Genomic DNA, 420 nt, shown 5'->3' with positions numbered 1-420 from the left:
GTGTAAAAGGCCATGATTTGTTTACGCCGACTCTCGTATAAATTTCGTCCCATCATGATTTCCAAATTAGTGACTGCTTTTCCGACGATTAGTGTAGAAATTTTGGAGTGTGACAAGAGTTCGAAGTTGGTAGCACCATTGTTTGGTAGGGCATTGGGCCCCATCAGCTAGCACTTTGAAGAATTCGTCTCCATGTTTCATTTGAAAATCAAAAGTGAAAGTGCGATGAGATGAGAAGGGTGAGTGGCCAGATCTATACAGTTCAAGGAAAGCGTCTTTAACTTGTTGTGTAGGTCGGCGCAGCGTTAAACTATCAGCTACTGCGAGAGGATGGTTGTGAAAATTATTTATAACAATTTCACAAGGTGCAGTTTTCAAGAACTTATCAGAACTCCTATAAAAAAAAATTACACACACAAA

This window comes from Frankliniella occidentalis, unplaced genomic scaffold, assembly GCF_000697945.3.
Source record: "Frankliniella occidentalis isolate FOCC.00 unplaced genomic scaffold, Focc_3.1 Scaffold278, whole genome shotgun sequence".
Taxonomy (NCBI): Eukaryota; Metazoa; Arthropoda; class Insecta; order Thysanoptera; family Thripidae; genus Frankliniella; species Frankliniella occidentalis.
Note: the sequence above shows the minus strand (reverse complement) of the source record.